Raw genomic sequence first — 22,083 nt, forward strand, 5'->3', positions numbered from 1 at the left:
CACCACTAGTCGCAGCCTTCCATTCAGAAAAGCAAGCCTTCCACCGCTACCCTCTGCCTTCTATGACTGAGCAGTTCTGTACCATCTTGCCAGCTCACCTTTTGATCCCGTCTGACTCACTTTTCTGTACCAGTCCGGTCATGTGCACAGGGCTTTGTCACAGACTTACTTGAAGCTACATGTAGACAATACATTCCAAGTTCTTCAGAATCAATCATCTTCTGCCTCACTTCTCCGTCCCAGTTCCCAGCCTGTCTGTGTGGAGTTTGCACAGTTCTCCCTGTGTTGCGTGGGTTTCCTCCGCATCCCAAAGATGTGCAGGCTAGGTGGATTGGCCACGCTAAATTGCCTCTTAATTTTGGGTACTCTAAATTTATATTTAAAAAATAATAATGTCCACGAGCCTGAATTGATGTGGAATAGCTGAGTGCACTGCCTTACTGAATGCTTTTTGAAAATCCAGACACACTACATCCATTGGTTCCCACTTATCTTACTTTGCTGGTTGAACCCTTCAAGAACGTTTAGAAATTCTTCGAACACTATTTCTCTTTCATCAATCTGTGCCCAGTCTTCTTAATCATAGTATGATTTTTTAATTGACCTGTTATCGCATCCCTAATAGATTTTGCCTCCTCCTGAATTTCAGGCTTGCTGGCCAATAGTTTCCCTTTTCCTTTCTCCCCCCGACTTAAACAGCAGGATTATGTTCGTGACTTTCCAATCCACAGGAACCATTCTAGAATCGAGGAGTTCTGGAACATCAAAACAAAGTATCCACCATCTCTGCAGTCATCTCTTCAAAACGTTCAGGGTGCAGGCGATCAAGTCCACAGGACTCGACAGTTTCTCATCCCATTAATTCGCCCAGTACATTGGTTTATTAATACTAATTTAAGGTTTTCAATTTCATTGGACCTTGGTTCTCCACTATTTCCAGAGCATTTTTAAGGTCTTCGAAGTCAGATATAAAGCAAACCTTTTCTTTAACTGATTATCTTAAGCAGCCCTCGAAAGACATGGCTAACCCTTTGTCCTCCCCCACGCTCCGCAAAAAAACCCTTTCCCCCACACTCCACAAAATCCCCCCTCTCCCCAAACGCTCCACAACAAAATCCCTCTCCCCCCACGCTCCGCAACCCCCCCCCCCCCCTCACCCCCCAGGCTCCGCAAAATCCCCCCCTCCCCCTCACGCTCCGCAAAATCCCCCCCCCTCCCCGCAAAGTCCCCCCCCCTCTCCCCCCACACTCCGCAAAACCCCCCTCGCTCTGCAAAATCCCCCCTCTCTCCTTTTAAAAACAAATTCTATATGATTATATTTTATAGAAGGATCAAGAATTGGGTCACCTGGTACCTGAATCTGGATTATTTCTTTAAGAAAACATAGCGTCACGTACATATGCAGAACAAATTGGGGAGATGGGTAATGGAGGAGAGATAATATAAATGTGTACCCGGTGGACTACCTTAAATTATATCATGCCTGGTGCATGAGGAGGAGGTATTAACCCTGCTTAGGGCATCCGCCCATACCCCCGTCTCATCTCTCCTCCTAGCTCATCCTCCCACTTGCCCTTAAGCTCCTCCACCGGAGTTTCCTCCGCCTCCGAAAGCTCCTGGTAAATATCCGATATCTTCCCCTCTCCCGCCCAGGTACTGAAAACTACTCTATCCTATATCCCCCGTGGCAGTAGCAGCAGAAAGGCCGGCGAGAACGGCAGTGGTGCTGTTGCCAATGCTCCAGACTGGTGTCTTTACATGACGCCGCCTCCATCCGCTGCCATGCCGATCCCTTCCCCACTACCCACTTCCTAATCATGGCTATATTAGCCGCCCAGTAGTAATCGCAGAAGTTCGGCAGCGCCAACCCACCCTCCCCCCGACTATGCTCCAGCATCACTTTCTTCACTCGCGGGGTTTTACTCGCCCACAGAAAGCCCAAAATAATCTTATTCACCCTCTTGAGGGATGAAGATGGGGAGGCACTGAAAGACAAACAGAAATCTGGCGAGGACCGTCATTTTCACGGTCTGTACCCTCCCTGCCAGTGATAGCGGGAGCATGTCCCATCTCTTAAAGTCCCCTTCCATTTGTTCTACCAACCGGCATAGGTTTAACTTGTGTAGTACCTCCCATTCCCGGGCCACCTGGACTCCCAGGTATCGAAAGCTCTTCCCTACCATTCTAAGCGGCAACTCTCCCAGTCTCTTCTCCTGTCCTCTTGCCTGGATCGCAAACAATTTTCCCCATGTTCAATTTATACCCTGAAAAAATGGCCAAATTCCCCCAAGATTCGCATTACTTCCCCCATCCCCTCCAAGCAGGTCATCAGCGTAGAGCGAGACCCGGTGCTCCCCCCCCCCACCCCCCCCCGAACCAGCTCTTTCCAGTTCCTAGAGGCTCTTAACGCCATGGCCAATGGCTCTCTGGCCAGAGCAAACAGTAACGGGGAGAGGGGGCACCCTTGCCTCGTCCCTCTGTAGTTCAAAATACCCCGACCTCAGCCGGTTCGTACGTATACTCGCTACTGGTGCCTGATAGAGCACCCGCACCCAGTCAATAAAGCCCTCACCAAACCCAAACCTTCCCAGCGCCTCCCATAGGTAATTCCACTCCACCTGATCAAAAGCCTTCTCCGCGTCCATCGCTACCATCACCTCCGCCTCCTCTCCTTCTGAGGGCATCATAATAACATTTAGAAGCCTTCGAACATTGGCCTCGAGTTGGCAGCCTTAACAAATCCCGCCTGGTCTTCCCCTATCACCCCCCAGGACACAGTCCTCTATCCTTGTGGCCAATACCTTAGCCAGCAGTTTGGCATCCACATTCAGTAGAGAAATCGGACTGTATGACCCGCATTGCTCCGGATCCTTCTCCCGTTTCAGGATCAATGAAATCGAGGCCTGCGACATTGTTGGGGGGGGTGGGGGACTCCCTTCTCTCTTGCTTTGTTAAATGCCCTCACCAGCGTGGGCTCAATATCTCTGAAAACTTCTTATAGAATGCCACCGGGTAGCCATCAGGCCCCAGGGCCTTGCCCGATTGCACACAGGACTAAATCGCTGGCTTTGAAAGCAGACCAAGGCAGGCCAGCAGCACGGTTCAATTCCCGTAACAGCCTTCCCAAGAAGCCTACTTGTGACAATAACCGATTTTCATTTCATGCCCTCCAGCCCCTTGATTATTTCCTCTATCTCAATTGGGGCTCCCAGCCCCTCCATCAGGTCCTCCTCCACCCTCGGGAACCTCAACTGATCCATAAATTGCCTCATCCCCTCCACCCCAGCCGGATAATTTAATTATATCTCATTTAATTTACTGTAAAAGTCCTCAAACGCCTCGTTTACCCCCGCTGGGACCAGGACAGTATTACCGTCTCTACTCTTTACTTTACCTATCTCCCTAGCCGCCTCTCTTTTCTTGAGCTGGTGCGCCAACATTCTGCTTGCCTTTTCCCAGTACTCATAGATCCCCCCCTTGCATTCCCTGTGGTCAACAGCCCAATCTCCACCCGTGACCTCCGCTGCTCCCTCAGTAGCCCCACATCCAGGGCCTCCAACTATCTCCTGTCCACCTGGAGTATCTCCTCCACTAATCTATCCCTCTCAGCCCATTCCACCTTTTCTCTGTGGGCCTGTATCGAGATTATTTCCCCTCTGACGACCGCCTTTAAAGCTTCCCAGACCGTCGCTGCAGAGACCTCCCCCGTATCATTTGTTTCCAGGTAGTTCTGGATGGACTTATTAACCCGCCCACAGATCGCTTTGTCCACAAGCAACCCTACATCCAGTCTCCACAGCGGGCGTTGCCCTCTCTCCACAGTAACCCATAGATCCACCCAGTGCGGGGCATGATCCGACACTGCAATTGCCGAATACGCAGTATTCACCACCTTCGGTATTAGCGCCCTGCTCAGAACAAAAAAAGTCAATGTGAGAGTATACCTTGTGGACATGTGAAAAAAAAAGGAAAACTCCTTCGTCCTCAGCCGTGCAAATCTCCATAGGTCTACTCCCCTCATCTGTTCCATAAAACCCTTCAATTCCTTTGCCGCAGCCGGCCTCCTCCCAGTCCTGGATTTTGACCGGTCCAATTCCGGATCAATGACTGTGTTGAAGTCCCCTCCCATGATCAGGTTATGTGACTCAACGTCTGGGATCTTACCTAACACCCGCCTCATAAATTCCACGTCGTCCCAATTCAGAGCATATATGTTCACAAGTACCACTCGCACCCCCTCCAGCTCCCCACTCACCATTATGTACCTATCCCCCTTGTCTGATACGATTCTCCCTGCCTCGAATGCCACTCGTTTGCTGATCAAGATCGCTACCCCCCTGGTCTTTGAGTCCAGTCCTTAGTGGAACACTTGGCTAACCCACCCCTTCCTCAATCTCGTCTGGTCTGTAACCTTCAGGTGTGTCTCTTGCAGCATTGCCACGTCCGCCTTCAGTTCACTCAAATGCGCAATCACGCGAGCCCTCTTGACCGGCCCATTCAGTCCTCTCACGTTCCATGTGAGCAGCCTGGAGGCTTCCAAAACCCCCCCACCCCCTGCCGACTAGCCATCACCCTGTTTAGGCCAGCCTCGAGCTCACGCCCTCCGCTTCCTCAAGTCCCCAATCGGGCTGTCGCCATTCCCGACCTCCCATTTGTCCCCCAGTAACAGTTCCACCCCCGTCAGCAAAGCAGCTCCCCCCCCCCCCTCCCTCATCCCCTAGCAACAGCACTAGAAACCCAATCCCCCAAGTCAAACTCCAGCTTAACACCTGCTGCCCCCCACCGCGCTTCCGAGAGTCAGCTGACCCATGCTGACTCGATAGCTCCCGCCCCTGGCACCAAGCAGTCTGTCTCCCTATTGTACTCTCCTCTCTCCCCCCACAAGAATAAACATTTTAAAAGCATCACATTCCCCAGTAAACAAACAACAGAAAAAACAGCAAAGAAACAGTCACTTTAGAAAAATAGTCACCCAAAAAGCAGAACTAAATTCAAAGCCCATCCCCCCCTCTAACAAGGTCCCTGCAAGACAGATCAACCTTTAACCATCCACACAGCCCATTATTTCACAGAGCTACTTAAATTTATACAATCCAGCACCACAAATCGCTGCCACAGTTCTTCTCCAAGGCTTAAGTGTCTTTTAATTCGCCTCCAGCTTCATTTCTTTAATAAAGGTCCATATTTTGTCTGGCGTTTCAAAGTAGATGTCCCGTTCCTCATGTGTGACCCACAGATGTGCTGGGTACAGCATCCCGAACTTCACCCCCTTCTTAAAGAGGGTCGTTTTTGCCTGATTAAACCCAGCTCGCCTCTTGGCCAAATCCGCTCCCAGGTCCTGATAAATGTGCAACTCACAGTTCTCCCACTTGCTGCTCCGTTCTTTCTTGGCCCACCGCAAAACGTGTTCCTTGTCCATGAAACGATGAAAATGTACCACCATGGCCCTCGGCGGCTCGTTCGCTAGGGGCTTCCTCGCGAGGGCTCTGTGCGCTCTGTCCAATTCCAGGGGCTGAGGGAACGCCCCAGCCCCCATCAACATCTCCAACATAGGCCCTCGCATCCGATCCCTCACTGCCTTCAGGGAGACCAACAATTCTGAGATTCTGCCTCCTGTACCTGTTCTCCAGGTCCTCCAGCTTCTCCTGCATTCTTTTCTGGTGGTCATTCATCATCCCCACCTTGCTTTCCAGCACGGTTGTATACTCCTCGTGCTCGGACAACTTTTGTTCGACCTCCTAGATCGCTCTCCCGTGGGTTTCCTGATTCTGAACCACTTGATCAATCGAAGCCTTAATCAGGTCCAGCGTGTCCTTCTTTAGCTTGGCGAAGCAATCCTTTAAAAACTTCACCAGCTGCTCCGTCGACCGCTGTGCCGTCTCCCCGCGGCCCTCGCCCTCCACCATGCTGTCCCGTGTTACCATCTCTGCTTGCGTCTCCCTTATAGGACTTTGTCGTCTCACACGGCCACTTCTGGTCCAATTCTCCATACACCGGAGGGGGATTTCTCCTTACTGTCTCACTCTTCACTGATTTATCCCATAAAATCCGAATAAAACCGGGGGAAGAAAGTCCAAAAGTCCATTACAGGCGAGAGCTATCAAATGTGCGACCTACTCCTCCATGGCCGCCACCAGAAGTCCCCAGTCTCGAAAATTCTATAACATGTCAGTTGTCTTAAACTTAAGACGTTCATATTCTCAATGATACTATAACATATTCACTTTACCAAAGTGTTTCCAAACAAAGAAAATAAGGGCAAGGTTATTCAGCGTCACTGATGAGATGATTACCTTAATGGAATTGAAGTCAGTAGTTCTACTCACGCCCACATGATTGACTGATGGCTCTAAAAGGGAAACAGACAAATCAAATTAATCTCAAGTACTCAACTGGAACTGAAGCTAAAACAGTGGTTTCATATAAAAAGAGAGTCTTTACATCTTTAAAAGGCACATTGAATTCATATTGAATTTCCTTTTAAAAGATCAACTTTTTGCTAACTCACTGCACAAATTCAGCCAGTGCCGTAGTACTGAGCCTTCGAAGGGAAACAGTTCTGGATGTATCTGTGCGCAGTAGTTAGGGGACATTTAAATCTCTCACTGGAGGCCTCCCTCAGTTATGCAAATTCTACAGCAGTGAGTATTTGCTCAGTTCTCATAGAATTAGCTATACAATCATTTTCATTTTATGGGAAACTTGTTGCCGGTGCTCGTTTATAAAATCATTCTGTGCCCTCCCTCTATATCTAAGCTCCTCGAGGCCCGACAACCATCTGGAACTCTGCAATCCACCAATTCTGGCCTCTTGCACATCCTGTATTTTGCTTCACCACTGCTGTCTGAGCCGTTAGCTGGCTGACTTTTCAAAGCTAAGTCTCTGTCTCGCTACCTTTATCCCTTCCTTTAAAACACTCCTTAAAACCTACCACTCTAATTAATCTTTGGCTACCAACACTGATATTTTCTTCTCTGGCTCAGTGCAATTCTGTTCGATAATATGAGTGTGAAATGCCTTTTGGACGTTTTACTATTTTAAAGGTGCTTTACAAATGGAAATAATAATTGTTGAATACGGGGAATTCCAGGACTCTGCATGTGGCAGAAGGATTGTTCAGTAAAAAGAGCAAGAACGCTCCAGAAAAAGCAAAGTAACTGGTTTAAATCTGTTGCGAATTATTCATCAGATAGCATTGGGTACTTTGAGAAATTTCACTCAACGCCATATAATCTTTCAGCTCCAGAAACATCAGCTTTAATTGCTCCATATTTTTCTGCAACTTTCAAAACTTCTCAACGGATTTTGAATTCCACTAAATTTCTCTGGGCGAATCCGGTAACTGATTGCCCAGGCATACCTGAATAGAAATCTGCCGGAATCACTGAGTGAAAGGTACTCTGACCAATCCACTATCCCAACAGCTCCACAATCGCCCAGACACGGGAATAATGGCAGGGTGCCAGTAGAGTGGGGCAGAGAAAAGTCAGGATCACACCCATAGTTCCCACTGCTAACAGTTAAATGGGCAAAGATAGAAACATTAAGAGGCGATTCTCTGGCCCCGCTCACGGAGTCTCAAATCACTTTATGTTCAGCGACTCTCATAAGGGGGCCATATAATGCAATTTGAGATTCTCCTTGCCCCTGGCCAGTGACGGAATCTGGATTCGCATATTTCAATTATCATTAACATATTCAGATTCAGTTTTAAATTGAATTCACTGGGTTTTTTCTGATCTCCAAACACTACCACACCGGGGCAGGGTGGGGAGGGGCTGGAAAGTGCCCTGGCACTGCCCCCTAGCAGTGTCAACCTGGGATGGGGCCTGAAGGAGCAGGTCTTTGGAGAGCCCATAATGGGGTGTCACTCACTTGCGGGTGGGGAGGGTTTCTGTAGGATTGTTTTCAGATTGGGTCGCCCTTTATAAATGCTGCCCGATCTCGGAGGAGCTCGCTCTGCCAACGTCTTTAGGTCCCGCATACCTCGCTCACAATGCAAATCATCCCAAACTCCAAAAACTGTCGAAGTGTGGGTGGATTGCGATCTGGATCGTGCCGACCAACCCAGCAGGAATTACACCACGTTACCCAGAGACCGGGGGCGCGATTCTCCGATCGTGGGACAGAGTGACCGCGCCTACGTGAACGCCGTTGTGTTTCACGATGGCGCGAAACGGGCACGGGCACTAGCGATTCTTGGACCCACAGGGGGCCAGCACGGCACTGGAGCGGTTCACGCCGCTCCAGACTCACTTTCTGGCACGCACTGGGGGCGGCGCCAACCCACGCATGTGCAATGGCGCCGCGCCAACTCACACATGCGCAATGGCGCCGCGCCAACCCGCACATGCGCAATAGCGCCACGCCAACCCATGCATGCGCAATGGCGGCGCGCCAACCCGTGCATGCGCGGGGGACTTCAACGCGCCGGCCCAGCCGCAACATGGCGTGGGGGTTCAGGAGCCGGCCACGTAATAAAATAGGGCCGGGGCTGGAGAGGCCGGCCCTCCAACCAGTGGGCCCCGATCGTGGGCCAGACCCCATCGGAGGCCCCCCCGGTGAAGGATGTCCCTCGCATCGAATCGCACCCCCCCCCAAACAGGCCGCCCCCCCGACCCTACGTGCAGAGTTCCCGCCGCCTGCGAGCAGGTGTGAACGCCGGCGGGACTCTGCCGTTTCCACGCGGCCGCTCGGCCCATCAAGGCCGGTGAATCGCCAGCCCGGCTGCGGACAGCGGCCCGCAACCCGCGCCACACCATATGCGCCGGCGCAAATGGTGCCGATTCTCCACTCCTCCGAGAATCGCATGCCAGCGTCGGACCGGCACCGCGGGAAAAAAAATGGCGTGAATGGGGATTCTCCCATATGGCATGGCCTGGGAGAATCCCGCCCCGGATCCTCCGGTCCACCGCAGCGCACCCACGCCCACGGTTTTCCTGAAGGCATGGGATGGCCACAATGGGGAACCCCATTGACCGGCTGTGGGAATGGAGACGGAGAATCCCGCTGTCGGTGGGGGAATATTGTATCGGGAAATGCGGCTGGCGGACCGGAGAATCCTGCCCCACACCGAGAAATGTTTTGGGAGAATTGCGCCCTAAATCAGCAGCACAACACAAAGGCTGATTTGGCATGACTGTTACATCAAATGCCCCATCCCTCTCGGCTATATGGTCAAATAATCATCCAATTCTCAACACCTAGAGTTGTAAAGAATGGCCAAGCTGAATATAGAAAGTTCAGTGAGGAAGTGAAAAAGAAAAAAAGAGAAACAAAGGGGAACCATAAAGAAGTCTTACAACACCAGGTTAAAGTCCAACAGGCTTGTTTCAAATCACTAACTTTCGGAGCACTGCTCCTTCCTCAGGTGAAGTGCTTTTGGAGCAGTGCTCCGAAAGCTAGTGATTTGAAACAAGCCTATTGGGCTTTAACCTGATGTTGGAAGATTTCTTACTGTGCTCACCCCAGTCCAACACCGGCATCTCCACATCATAGCTAACATAAAAGGGAATCCCAAAGTTTTCAATAGACATATAAATAGTAAAAGGGTTGTATAAAGGAATAGTGACTGGCGTCGGAAGGAGGCAGTTTAATATGGAGCCCTGACCAACAAGAGTTCCTGCGGCGTTGCGTAGATGAACTCAAAAAGGAGATGAAGAAGGAGCTGTTGGCCCCGATATTACAAGCGATTGAGGGGCTAAAGGAGGAGCAAAAGACCCAGGAACAGGAGCTTCGGGTCGTGAAGGCAAAGGCTGCTGAGAATGAGGACGACATACAGGGCCTGGTGGTGAAAACGGAGATCCACGAGGCACAACACAAAAGATGTGTGGAAAGGCTGGAGGTGCTGGAGAATAATGCAAGGAGGAAGAACCTAAGGATACTTGGTCTTCCCGAAGGTGCAGAAGGGGCGGACGACGGGGCATATGTGAGCACGATGCTGCACTCGTTAATGGGATCGGAGGCCCCGACGGGTCTGCTGGAGGTGGAGGGAGCCTATCGGGTTATGGCGCGAAGACCGAGGGCTGGAGAAATTCCTCGAGCAATAGTGGTGAGATTCCTCCGATATAAGGACAGAGAGATGGTCCTCAGATTTGCAAAGAAAACTCGGAGCAGTAGGTGGGAGAATGCGGTGATCCGCATATATCAAGATTGGAGTGCGGAGGTGGCGAGAAGGAGGGCAAGCTTTAATCGGGCCAAGGCGGTGTTGCATAAAAGGAAGGTCAAATTCGGAATGCTGCAACTGGCAAGACTGTGGGTCACACATCTAGGGAAACACCACTGCTTCGAAACGGCAGATGAGGCGTGGACATTTATTGTCGAGAAGAAGCTGGAGTGAGCGGGCCAGAAAAAGAACGTTTGGGACAAAGGTGGGGGGGGTGAATTTGTGGGATGAAGGGGGGAAAAAGGGGGAAGAGAGGACTTCCCAAGTTGTTAAACCTGCGACCCTGTAACTTCTCTCTCTTCCCCATGTCGTGGGGGAGGGGGTGAGGGAGGATGAGGAGCTGAGGGCGCCGGCCATTGGGGGCGGGGCCAAAAGGGAAGCGCGGGCTTTGTTCCCGCGCTATGGTAATCATGGCGGGAACAGGGAAGCAGGAAGGAGGGGGCCTCGCACAGTGTGAGCCGAGGTCACGGGGGGAAGCCGAGGTCGGCCAGAGTTTGCTGACTTCTGGGAGCAACATGGGGGGTGCAATTACGCTAGCTTGGGATCTAGCGGGGGGGGGGGTTAACTGGGTTGCTGCTGCTGGGGAGAAAGGGGAGCTGGTATGGGAGGGGGGGGCGGGGCGGGGGGCGCCGCCTGGGGGGGGATACAGCTACGTGGGAACCGGGTGAAGAGCTGGATTGAAAAAGGAAATGGCTAGTCGTCAAGGGGGGGGGGGAAAGAGCCCCCCAACCCGGTTGATCACGTGGAATGTGAGAGGGCTGAATGGGCCGATTAAGAGGGCACGGGTACTCACACACCTAAAGAAACTTAAGGCAGATGTGGTTATGCTTCAGGAGACGCATCTGAAGCTGATAGACCATGTTAGACTTCGCAAAGGATGGGTGGGGCAGGTGTTTCATTCGGGGCTAGATGCAAAAAATAGGGGGGGTGGCCATACTAGTGGGGAAGCGGGTAATGTTTGAGGCAAAGACTATAGTGGCGGATAGTGGGGGCAGATACGTGATGGTGAGTGGCAAACTGCAAGGGGAGGCGGTGGTCTTAGTGAACGTGTATGCCCCGAACTGGGATGATGCCAATTTTATGAGACGTATGTTAGGACGAGCCGCGGACCTAGAAGTGGGGAAGTTGGTAATGGGTGGAGACTTTAATACGGTGCTGGACCTAGGGCTGGACAGATCGAGGTCCAGGACCGGAAGGAGGCCGGCTGCAGCTAGGGTGCTTAAGGATTTTATGGAGCAGATGGGAGGAGTAGATCCCTGGAGATTTAGTAGACCTAGGAGTAAGGAGTTTTCGTTTTTCTCCTATGTACACAAAGTATTTTCACGAATAGATTTTTTTGTTTTGGGAAGGGCACTGATCCCAAAGGTGACGGAGACGGAGTACACGGCTATAGCCATCTCGGATCATGCTCCACACTGGGTGGACCTGGAGATAGGGGAAGAAAAACAACAGCTTCCACCCTGGAGAATGGACATGGGATTATTGGCAGATGAGCGGGTGTGTTTAAGGGTGAGGGGGTGTATTGAAAGGTACTTGGAACTTAATGATAATGGGGCGGTACAGGTGGGAGTGGTCTGGGAGGCACTGAAGGCAGTGGTTAGAGGGGAGCTGATATCTATTAGGGCACATAAAGGAAAGCAGGAGGGTAGGGAAAGGGAGCGGTTGTTGAAAGAACTTCTGAGGGTGGACAGACAATACGCGGAGGCGCCGGAGGAGGGGACTGTACAGGGAAAGGCAAAGGCTACATGTAGAATTTGACTTGTTGACTACGGGTAATGCAGAGGCACAATGGAGGAAGGCACAGGGCGTACAGTACGAATATGGGGAGAAGGCGAGTAGGTTGTTGGCCCACCAACTGAGGAAAAGGGGAGCAGCGAGGGAGATAGGGGGGGGTGAGAGATGAGGAGGGAGAGATGGAGCGGGGAGCGGAGAGAGTGAATGGAGTGTTCAAGGCATTTTATGAAAGATTATATGAAGCGCAGCCCCCGGACGGGAAGGAGAGAATGATGTGCTTTCTGGATCAGCTGGAATTTCCCAAGGTGGAGGAGCAGGAGAGAGTGGGACTGGGAGCACAGATTGAGACGGAGGAAGTAGTGAAAGGGATTGGGAGCATGCAGGCAGGGAAGGCCCCGGGACCAGACGGATTCCCAGTTGAATTCTATAAGAGATATTTGGACTTGCTGGCCCCGCTACTGATGAGAACCTTTAATGAGGCGAGGGAAAGGGGGCAGCTGCCCCCCGACTATGTCAGAGGCAACGATATCGCTCCTCCTAAAGAAGGAAAAAGACCCGCTGCAATGCGGGTCATACAGGTCCATTTCCCTCCTGAATGTGGATGCTAAGATTCTGGCCAAGGTAATGGCAACGAGGATAGAGGATTGTGTCCCGGGGGTGGTCCATGAGGACCAAACTGGGTTTGTGAAGGGGAGACAGCTAAATACAAATATACGGAGGCTGCTAGGGGTAATGATGATGCCCCCACCAGAGGGGGAAGCGGAGATAGTGGTGACGATGGATGCCGAGAAAGCATTTGATAGAGTGGAGTGGGATTATTTGTGGGAGGTGTTGAGGAGATTTGGCTTTGGGGACGGGTATATCAGGTGGGTACAGTTGCTGTATAGGGCCCCGATGGCGAGCGTGGTCACGAATGGACGGGGGTCTGACTATTTTCGGCTCCATAGAGGGACGAGGCAGGGATGTCCTCTGTCCCCGTTATTGTTTGCATTGGCGATTGAATCCCTGGCCATAGGACTGAGGGGTTCCAGGAAGTGGAGGGGAGTACTTAGGGGGGGGGGGGGGGGGGGGGGGGGGGGGGGGGAGAGAAGAACACCGGGTATCTCTGTATGCGGATGATTTGTTGCTATATGTGGCGGACCCAGCGGAGGGGATGCCAGAGTTAATGCGGATACTTGGGGAGTTTGGGGATTTTTCAGGGTATAAACTGAACATGGGGAAAAGTGAGTTATTTGTGGTGCATCCGGGGGAGCAGAGCAGAGAGATAGAGGATTTACCGTTGAGGAAGGTAACAAGGGACTTCCGGTACCTGGGGATCCAGATAGCCAAGAATTGGGGTACATTACATAGGCTTAATTTAACACGGTTGGTGGAACAGATGGAGGAGGATTTCAAGAGATGGGACATGGTGTCCCTGTCATTGGCAGGTAGGGTGGAGGCGGTTAAAATGGTGGTCCTCCCGAGATTCCTTTTTGTGTTCCAGTGCCTCCCGGTGATGATCACAAAGGCTTTTTTCAAAAGAATTGAGAAGAGCATTATGAGTTTTGTGTGGGCTGGGAAGACCCCGAGAGTGAGGCGGGGATTCTTGCAGCGTAGTAGGGACAGGGGGGGGCTGGCACTACCGAGCCTAAGTGAGTACTACTGGGCCGCCAATGTTTCAATGGTGTGTAAGTGGATGGGAGAAGGGGAGGGAGCGGCGTGGAAGAGATTGGAGAGGGCGTCCTGCAGGGGGACTAGCCTGCAAGCAATGGTGACGGTGCCGTTGCCGTTCTCACCAAAGAAATACACCACAAGCCCGGTGGTGGTGGCTACATTGAAAACTTGGGGGCAGTGGAGACGGCATAGGGGAGGGACGGGAGCTTCGGTGCGGTCCCCGATAAGAAACAATCGTAGGTTCGTTCCGGGGAGAATGGATGGGGGATTTGGAGCATGGCAGAGAGCTGGGGTAGTACAACTAAGAGATCAATTTGTAGATGGGACGTTTGCGAGTCTGGGAGCGCTGACGGAGAAATATGGGTTGCCCCAAGGGAATGCATTTCGGTATATGCAATTGAGGGCTTTTGCGAGGCAACAGGTGAGGGAATTCCCGCAGCTCCCGACGCAGGAAGTGCAGGATAGAGTGATCTCAGAGACATGGGTGGGGGACGGTAAGGTGGCGGACATATACAGGGAGATGAGGGACGAGGGGGGAGATCATGGTAGATGAGCTGAAAGGGAAATGGGAAGAACTGGGGGAGGAGATTGAGGAGGGGCTGTGGGCTGATGCCCTACGTAGGGTAAACTCATCGTCCTCGTGTGCCAGGCTAAGCCTGATACAATTTAAGGTGCTACACAGGGCGCATATGACTGGAGCACGGCTTAGTAAATTTTTTGGGGTAGAGGATAGGTGTGCGAGATGCTCGAGAGGCCCAGCGAATCACACCCACATGTTCTGGTCATGCCCGGCACTACAGGGGTTCTGGGTGGGGGTGGCAAAGGTGCTTTCGAAGGTGGTGGGGGCCCGGGTCGAACCAAGCTGGGGGTTGGCTATATTTGGGGTTGCAGAAGAGCCGGGAGTGCAGGAGGCGAGAGAGGCTGACGTGTTGGCCTTTGCGTCCCTTGTAGCCCGGTGCAGGATATTGTTAATGTGGAAGGAAGCCAAACCCCCGGGTGTGGAGACCTGGATAAACGATATGGCAGAGTTTATAAAGTTAGAACGGATTAAGTTTGTGTTAAGGGGTTCGGCTCAGGGGTTCACCAGGCGGTGGCAACCGTTCGTCGACTACCTCACAGAAAGATAGAGGGAATGGAAAAGAAGTAGACAACAGCAGCAACCCAGGGGGGAGGGCGGGGGAGGGAGGAATCGGACGGACTCTCAGGGATGTTATTGTATATGTATAGGTATTTGGTATATGTAATTGTATATTGGATTGTTGGATTGTATTTTTGGAGAGTATTTATTTTGGACAAGGCAGTTGCCATTTAGTTTTGTTTTTTGTTTTTGTTTATATATTACTTATTTATTTGTTTAAAACTGGCCACGGTTATTTATATTGCTTTATTGTTGTGTAAAAGAAACACTACGTATTGTTATGTTTGGCCAAAAAACTTGAATAAAATATATATTTTTTAAAAAGGAATAGTGACTAATTAGGGAAGGGGATTTACACATGGGAGGTAGGGGGATTAAATGAATAGATTGTAATTGTCCTTACCAAGGAAGATGATACCAGCCAGGTCATAGGAGAAGGTATTAGATAGACTGTCTATTTCTTAAAAGTTGATAAAACACCAGGGCCAGATGAGATGCATCCAAAGATAATGAGGGGCATTAAAGTGAAAATTACTGAAGCATCAGTCATAATTTTTCAGTCTCCCTTAGACTCGGGTGGTGCAAAGTACTGTAGAATTACAAATGTTACACGTCTTGTTTAGAAGCCAAGAAACTACAAGCCAGCCAATTTAACTTCAGTGATGGGAACACTTGTAGAAGCAGCAAATCATGACAAAGTTAATATTCACATGGACAAGTACAGTTTAATTAAGGAAAGCCTGCATGGATTTAAGGGAAAACTATGTTTAATGTACTTGCTGGAGTTTTCTGAAGTGGAAAGAGAGAGGATTGACCAGAGCAACATTGTTGATATGCTGTACACGCACTTACAAATGGCATTTGAAACAGATTTAGATTTGTCATATATACCGAGGTATAGTGAAAGGTATTGTTTTGTATACAGTCCAGACAGATCATTCCATACATGAAAAACATAGGACATTCGATAAATAGACAATGTAAATGCATAAACATTGGGTGATGCATAATAGAGTACAGTGCTACAACAGTAGAGAAGATGCGTAAAGAGATCAGTTTAATCCATAAGAGGGCTATTCAGGAATGTGGTAACAGCAGGGAAGAAGCAGTTTTTGAATTTGTTGGTGCGTGCTCCCAAACTTTTGTATCTTCTGCCTGATGGAAGAGAGAATAACCCAGGAGTCTTTGATTATGCTGTCTGCTTTCCCAAGGCAGCGGGAGGTGTATGCAGAGTCAATGGATGGGAGGCGCATTCGCATGATGGACTGGGCTGTGTTCACGACTCTCTGTAGTTTCTTGAGGTCTTGGCCTGAGCAGTTGCCATACCAGGCTGTGATGCAGCCAGATAGGATGCTTTCTATGGTGCATCTGTAAAAATTGGTAAGAGTCAATGTGGACAAGCTGAATTTCCTTAATTTCCTGAGGAAGTATAGGCGTTGTTGTGCTTTCTTGGTCGTAGCTTTGACGTGGGTGGACCAGGACAGATTATTGAGGTTTCCACCTAGGAATTTGAAGCTGTCAACCATCTCCATCACAGCACCATTGATGCAGACAGGGAGTGTATAACTCTTTGCTTCCTGAGCAAAACAGGTCAGTGGGTGAAGTTATGACTCGGATTAAAAAGGACATGGATATAAAATAACAGGTAACAGAGTAGTGGTCAACGGATGTTTTTCAGTCTGGAGGAAGACTTGTAGTGGAGTTCGCTAGTGTTGAAGTCCTTGCTCTTCCTGATATATATTAACGATCAAGCCCTGGGTGTGCAGGGGACAAATTCAACATTTTCAGATGATACAAAATTTGAAAGCATTGTAGCCTGTGAAGAGGACAATGTAGAACTTCAAAAGGACATAGACAAGTTGGTGGAATGGGCAGATAGATGGCAGGTGAAATGTTTCATTTTATTTGGACGTGCATGGAAAAACAATACGAAATATGGGGCAAAACTCTAGAGGGTGTTTAGGAGCAAGGGACTTGGTGTATTTGTCCAGAAGTCATTGAAGATGCCAGGACAGGTGGAGACAACATGTAATAAAGCATACAGTATTCTTTATTAATAGGGGTATGGAGTACAAGAAGAAGAAGGTTATGCAGAACTTATACAAGACTCTAGTTAGGCGTCAGCTGGAGTATTATGTAGAGTTCTAGGTGCTACAGGAAGGATGTGAATACATTGGAGTGAGTGCAGAAGAGGTTTGTAAGAATGTTTCCAGGGTTGATAAACTTCAGTTACGAGGATAGATCAGAGGTTGAGATTGTTCTCCTTGGAGAGAAGGCGAAGAGGAGATTTGATAGAAGTGTTCAAAATCAAGAGGTGGCTGGACAGAGAAGATAGGGAGGAACTGTTCCCACTTGAAAAAGGGTAGAGAACAAGAGGGCACCGCATTGCAAAACGAACAAATGTGATGAGAAAAAACACATTTACACACCCCGAATGGTTCTCATCTGGAATGTACTGCCTGGGAGTGGAGTGGAAGCAGGTTCAATCAAGACACTTCTTTCTATTCAAATAATCAACTATTTGCAGAGTTATGCAGAAAACACAGGATAATAACACCAAGTCATAATGCCCATTTAGAGAGCCATGCAGGCATGGTGGGCTAACTGGAGGTGGTACGGTGGCACAGTGGTTAGCACCGCTATTTCACAGCGCCAGGGACCCGTGTTCAAGTCCGGCCATGGTGACTGTGTGGCTTGTGCACATTCTTCTTTTTTAAAATCAATTTTAAAGTACCCAATTCTTGTTTTCCAATTAAGGGGCAATTTAGCATGGTCAATTCATCTACAATGCACATCTTTTTGGGTTGTGGGGGTAAGACCCACACAGACACTGGGAGAATGTGCAAACTCCACATGGACAGTGACCCGGGGCCGGTATCGAACCCGGGTCCTTGGCGCCATGAGGCAGCAATGCTAACCACTGTGCCGCCCAGGAGTGTGCACATTCTACCCATCTCTGCATGGGTTTCCTCTGGGTGCTCTGGGGTCCTCCCACAGTCCATAGATGTGCAGGTCAGGTGGATTGGTCATGCTAAATTGCCCCTTCGTGTCCAAAGATGGGTAGGGTGCTTTCAGAGGGTTAGTGCAGACTCGATTGGCCAAATGGCCTCCTCCTGCACTGTAGGAATTCTATGATTCTAACCTGCATGTACCCGCCCAACCTGCAATAGGTCATCTTCTGACACAAGACTCCTACAGAACCGTGATTCATCAAAGCATGCCTTTGTGGCTGAAAGAGCGGTCTACTTATTAACATTCCCTGCATCAATTCCTATTTGTTCTTTATAAATGTGACTATTGACTTCCGGGTGCGGCGATGACCAGCTGAGTCGCACGTTTCGGCAGCTCCCTGTGAAACGGACTTTTGGGCTCTTGATAGGAGCCCCAACGGCAATTTTGACGGCTAAAAACACTGTGCGGTAAACCAGAAGGTAATCCCCCCTGGATACGGATGGAAAAAGGAGGAGAGAGTGGCCAGATTGCAGTGGATCCTTTAGAACAGCGGCAAGGAAGGCAAGCAAAAACCAAGATGGCGTCGGAAGGTGGCAGTTTAACATGGGGCCCTGAACAACAAGAGTTCTTGAAATGCTGTGTGGAAGAGATCAAAAAGGAAATGAAGAAAGAGCTGTTGGCCCCGATACTACAGGCGATCGAAGGGCTAAAGGAGGAACAAAAGACCCAGGAGCGGGAGCTTCGGGTCGTGAAGGCAAAGGCAGCCGAGAATGAGGACGATATACAGGGCCTGGTGGTGAAGACGGAGACGCAGGAGGCACATCAGAAAAGATGTGTGGAAAGGTTGGAGGCACTGGAAAACAACGCAAGGAGGAACAACCTGAGGATTCTTGGTCTTCCTGAAGGTGTGGAGGGAGCGGACGTCGGGGCATATGTGAGCACGATGCTGCACTCGTTAATGGGAGCGGAGGCCCCGGCGGGTCCGTTGGAGGTGGAGGGAGCATACCGAGTGATGGCGCGAGGACCGAGAGCAGGAGAAATTCCCAGAGCCATAGTGGTGAGATTCCTCCGTTTTAAGGATAGAGAAATGGTCCTTAGATGGGCGAAGAAAACTCGGAGCAGTAAATGGGAGAACGCGGTGATCCGCGTTTATCAAGACTGGAGTGCGGAGGTGGCGAGAAGGAGGGCGAGCTTTAATCGGGCCAAGGCGGTGCTTCATAAAAAGATAAAATTTGGAATGCTGCAACCGGCAAGACTGTGGGTCACATATCGAGGGGGGCACCACTACTTTGAGACGGCGGATGAAGCGTGGACTTTTATTGTGGAAGAAAAACTGGAATGAGCGGGTTATTAAAAAGAACGTTCGAACAAAGTGGTGGGGCGAATGTGGGGGGCAAAGAGGGGTTTTATGTACTAATCCTGCGATGTGGTAACTTTTCTCTCTCCCACAGGTGGTGATGGGGGGAGGAGGGGAGGTGGAGGAGATGGGGCGTTGGCCATTGGGGGCGGGGCCAAGGGAGAAGCGCGGGCTTGGTTCCCGCGCTATGATAATCATGGCGGGAATAGAGAAGCAGGAAGGAGGGGGCGTCGCACGGTGCGAGCCGAGGTCACGGGGGGAAGCCGAGGTCAGCCAGAGTTTGCTGACTTCTGGGAGCAACATGGGGGGAGTAATTACGCTAGCGGGGGATCTAGCGGGGGGGGGGGGGTGGGAGGGGGGAATTACTGGGTTGCTGCTGCTGGGGAGAGGGGGGAGCTGGTATGGGAGAGGATGGGCGGGGGGGCACCGCCTGGGGGAGATACAGCTGCGTGTTAACCGGGTGAGGAGCTGGAAAAAGGTGATGGCTAATCGACAAGGGGGGGGGGTAGGAAGCCCCCCAACTCGGCTGATCACGTGGAACGTGAGAGGGCTGAACGGGCCGATAAAGAGGGCACGGGTACTCGCACACCTTAAGAAACTTAAGGCAGATGTGGTTATGTTACAGGAAACGCACCTGAAACTGATAGACCAGGTTAGGCTACGCAAAGGATGGGTGGGGCAGGTGTTCCATTCGGGGCTAGATGCGAAAAACAGGGGGGTGGCTATATTAGTGGGGAAGCGGGTAATGTTCGAGGCAAAGACTATAGTGGCGGATAACGGGGGCAGATACGTGATGGTGAGTGGCAAACTACAGGGGGAGACGGTGGTTTTGGTAAACGTATATGCCCCGAACTGGGATGATGCCAATTTTATGAGGCGGATGCTAGGACGCATTCCGGACCTAGAGATGGGAAAGCTGATAATGGGGGGAGATTTTAATACGGTGTTGGAACCAGGGCTGGATAGGTCGAAGTCCAGGACTGGAAGGAGGCCGGCAGCAGCCAAGGTACTTAAAGATTTTATGGAGCAGATGGGAGGTGTAGACCCGTGGAGATTTAGCAGACCTAGGAGTAAGGAGTTCTCGTTTTTCTCCTATGTTCATAAAGTCTACTCGCGAATAGACTTTTTTGTGCTGGGTAGGGCATTGATCCCGAAGGTGAGGGGAACGGAGTATACGGCTATAGCCATTTCGGATCACGCTCCACACTGGGTGGACTTGGAGATAGGGGAGGAAACAGGAGGGCGCCCACCCTGGAGAATGGACATGGGACTAATGGCAGATGAGGGGGTGTGTCTAAGGGTGAGGGGGTGCATTGAAAAGTACTTGGAACTCAATGATAATGGGGAGGTCCAGGTGGGAGTGGTCTGGGAGGCGTTGAAGGCGGTGGTTAGAGGGGAGCTGATATCAATAAGGGCACATAAAGGGAAGCAGGAGAGTAAGGAACGGGAACGGTTGCTGCAAGAACTTTTGAGGGTGGACAGACAATATGCGGAAGCACCGGAGGAGGGACTGTACAGGGAAAGGCAAAGGCTACATGTAGAATTTGACTTGCTGACTACAGGCACTGCAGAGGCACAATGGAGGAAGGCACAGGGTGTACAGTACGAATATGGGGAGAAGGCGAGCAGGTTGCTGGCACACCAATTGAGGAAAAGGGGAGCAGCGAGGGAAATAGGGGGAGTGAGGGATGAGGAAGGAGAGATGGAGCAGGGAGCGGAGAGAGTGAATGGAGTGTTCAAGACATTTTATAAAAAATTATATGAAGCTCAACCCCCGGATGGGAGGGAGAGAATGATGGGCTTCTTGGATCGGCTGGAATTTCCCAAGGTGGAAGAGCAGGAAAGGGTGGGACTGGGAGCACAGATCGAGGTAGAAGTGGTGAAAGGAATTAGGAGCATGCAGGCGGGAAAGGCCCCGGGACCGGATGGATTCCCAGTCGAATTCTATAGAAAATATGTGGACTTACTCGCCCCGGTACTGACGAGGACCTTTAATGAGGCAAAGGAAAGGGGACAACTGCCCCCGACTATGTCTGAAGCAACGATATCGCTTCCCTTAAAGGAGGAAAAGGACCCGCTACAATGCGGGTCCTATAGACCTATTTCCCTCCTAAATGTAGATGCCAAGGTCCTGGCCAAGGTAATGGCAATGAGAATAGAGGAATGTGTCCCGGGGGTGGTCCACGAGGACCAAACTGGGTTTGTGAAGGGGAGACAGCTGAACACGAATATACGGAGGTTGTTAGGGGTAATGATGATGGCCCCACCAGAGGGAGAAACGGAGATAGTAGTGGCGATGGATGCCGAGAAAGCATTTGATAGAGTGGAGTGGGATTATTTGTGGGAGGTGTTGAGGAGATTTGGTTTTGGAGAGGGGTATGTTAGATGGGTGCAGCTGTTGTATAGGGCCCCAGTGGCGAGCGTGGTCACGAATGGACGGGGATCTGCATATTTTCGGCTCCATAGAAGGACAAGGCAGGGATGCCCTCTGTCCCCATTATTGTTTGCACTGGCGATTGAGCCCCTGGCGATAGCGTTGAGGGGTTCCAAGAAGTGGAGGGGAGTACTTAGGGCAGGAGAAGAGCACCGGGTATCTTTGTATGCGGACTATTTGCTACTATACGTGGCGGACCCGGCGGAGGGGGATGCCAGAAATAATGCGGATACTTGGGGAGTTTGGGGATTTTTCAGGGTATAAATTGAACATGGGGAAAAGTGAGTTGTTTGTGGTGCATCCAGGGGAGCAGAGTAGAGAAATAGAGGACCTACCGTTGAGGAAGGTAACAAGGGACTTTCGTTACCTGGGGATCCAGATAGCTAAGAATTGGGGCACATTGCATAGGTTAAATTTAACGCAGTTGGTGGAACAGATGGAGGAGGATTTCAAGAGATGGGATATGGTATCCCTGTCAATGGCAGGGAGGGTGCAGGCGGTTAAGATGGTGGTCCTCCCGAGATTCCTCTTTGTGTTTCAGTGCCTCCCGGTGGTGATCACGAAGGCTTTTTTTAAAAGGATTGAAAAGAGCATCATGGGTTTTGTGTGGGCCGGGAAGACCCCGAGAGTGAGGAAGGGATTCTTACAGC

The 22,083-nt window shown here is 50.6% G+C and overlaps 1 protein-coding gene across 3 annotated transcripts in view; it reads right to left on the reverse strand.

Annotated features, from left to right (window-relative positions):
* The window catches only part of LOC140422747 (rho guanine nucleotide exchange factor TIAM2-like), a 586,909-nt gene that overhangs the window by 452,311 nt on the left and 112,515 nt on the right, over positions 1-22,083 (reverse strand). For all 3 annotated transcript variants that reach the window (XM_072507702.1, XM_072507695.1, XM_072507699.1), the window contains one exon: positions 6,294-6,349. The gene's annotated coding sequence lies outside the window, so the exon portion shown is untranslated. The remainder of the gene's footprint in view (positions 1-6,293; positions 6,350-22,083) is intronic.

The sequence above is a fragment of the Scyliorhinus torazame genome, chromosome 1, assembly GCF_047496885.1.
Source record: "Scyliorhinus torazame isolate Kashiwa2021f chromosome 1, sScyTor2.1, whole genome shotgun sequence".
In the NCBI taxonomy this organism is placed as follows: Eukaryota; Metazoa; Chordata; class Chondrichthyes; order Carcharhiniformes; family Scyliorhinidae; genus Scyliorhinus; species Scyliorhinus torazame.